The sequence below is a fragment of the Stegostoma tigrinum genome, unplaced genomic scaffold (genome assembly GCF_030684315.1).
Source record: "Stegostoma tigrinum isolate sSteTig4 unplaced genomic scaffold, sSteTig4.hap1 scaffold_101, whole genome shotgun sequence".
In the NCBI taxonomy this organism is placed as follows: domain Eukaryota; kingdom Metazoa; phylum Chordata; class Chondrichthyes; order Orectolobiformes; family Stegostomatidae; genus Stegostoma; species Stegostoma tigrinum.
In genome coordinates, this window is record NW_026728053.1 from 169,113 (window position 1) to 171,140 (window position 2,028).

Below are 2,028 nucleotides of genomic sequence, written 5' to 3' on the forward strand. Positions count from 1 at the left end.
TCGTCGTTTACAGCATCTGCAGTTCTTGTGGTTTTTATCACTAAACCTGTCAGACTCATCAATGCTCTCTAATGCTCCAACTTGTTGCTCAAATTGCTCCAATAAGAGGCACCTGCTGTACACATGGTCATGCAGACCAGCAGGAGCACTCAGCATTTGACATGTAGCGTCGGATGTACCAATCATGGGTCAGATCTTAATTCCAGGCATACCTTAACTCAACAGAACACGGATCTTTGCTTTTAATTTACTCATTCTCCTGCTTAATTGTCGGGGACAAAAACCGGTGTTCACTCTCAGGTCTCTGCTGGTATGCCTGCTTTTCAGGGAGAGCCTTATCTCACCCACTCCTCTCAATAACATTCTCTGACTGTCACTGGGCCAACCCTCTGCTCTCAGTAACACTGTCTGCCCGTCACAGGGCCCTCACCCCCTCCTCTCAGTAATACTGCCCGTCACAGGGCCCTCGCCCCCTCCTCTCAGTAATACTGCCCGTCACAGGGCCCTCGCCCCCTCCTCTCAGTAACACTGCCCGTCACAGGGACATCACCCACTCCTCTCAGTAATACTGCTTGCCACAGGGCCCTCACCTGCTCCTCTCAGTTATGCACTGACTGACTGTCACAGGGCCCTCACCCCCTCCCCTCAGTAACACACTCCGTCACAGTGCCCTCAGACTGTCACAGAGCGCTCACCGCTCCGCTCAGTCACACTGCCAGTTACAGGGCCCTCACGCGCTCCTCTCAGTAACACTGCCTGTCACTGAACCCTCACGCGATCCTCTCAGTAACACTGCCCATCACAGGGACCTTACCCGCTCCTCTCAGTAACACTGCCCGTCACAGGGACCTTACCTGCTCCTCTCAGTAACACTGCCCATCACAGGGACCTTACCGCTCCTCTCAGTAACAATGCCCGTCACAGGGACCTTACCTGCTCCTCTCAGTAACACTGCCCATCACAGGGACCTTACCGCTCCTCTCAGTAACACTGCCTGTCACAGGGACCTTACCCGCTCCTTTCAGTAACACTGCCCGTCACAGGGACCTTACCCGCTCCTCTCAGTAACACTGCCCGTCACAGGGACCTTACCCGCTCCTCTCAGTAACACTGCCCGTCACAGGGACCTTACCCGCTCCTCTCAGTAACACTGCCTGTCACAGGGCCCTCACCCGCTCCATTCAGTAACACTGCCCGTCACAGGGACCTTACCCGCTCCTCTCAGTAACACTGCCTGTCACAGGGCCCTCACCCGCTCCTTTCAGTAACACTGCCCGTCACAGGGACCTTACCTGCTCCTCTCAGTAACACTGCCCGTCACAGGGACCTTACCTGCTCCTCTCAGTAACACTGCCCGTCACAGGGACCTTACCTGCTCCTCTCAGTAACACTGACTGTCGCAGGGCTCTCACCCGCTCCACTCAGTCGCACTACCTGTTACAGTGCCCCTACCCACTCCTCTCAGTAACACTGATTGTCACCGGACCCTCACCCGCTCCTCTGTTACACTGACTGACTGTCACAGGGCCCTCACCCGCTCGTCTCAGTAACACTGACTGATTGGAAAGGGCGCTCACCCACTCCTCTCAGTAACATCCCCTGACTGTCACTGGGCCCTCACCCGCTCCTCTCAGTAACACTGCCCGTCACAGCGCCCTCACCCACTCCTCTAAGTAACACAACTGTCACAGAGCCCTCACCCACTCCTCTCAGTAACACTGCCTGTCACAGGGCCCTCACCCGTGCATCTCAGTAATACTGCCTGTCACAGAGCCCTCACCCACTCCTCTCCGTAACATTGACTGCCTGTCACAGGGCCCTCACCCTCTCCTCTCAGTAACATTGACTGACAGTACAGGGCCCTCACCCCCCCTCCTCTCATTAACACTACCTGTCACAGACCCCTCACCCGCTGCTCGCAGTAACACTGACTGCCTGTCGCAGGGCCCTCACCCACTCCTCTCAGTAACACGGCCCGTCACAGGGCCCTCAACTGCTCCTCTTGGTAACTCTGACTATCTCCCGGCC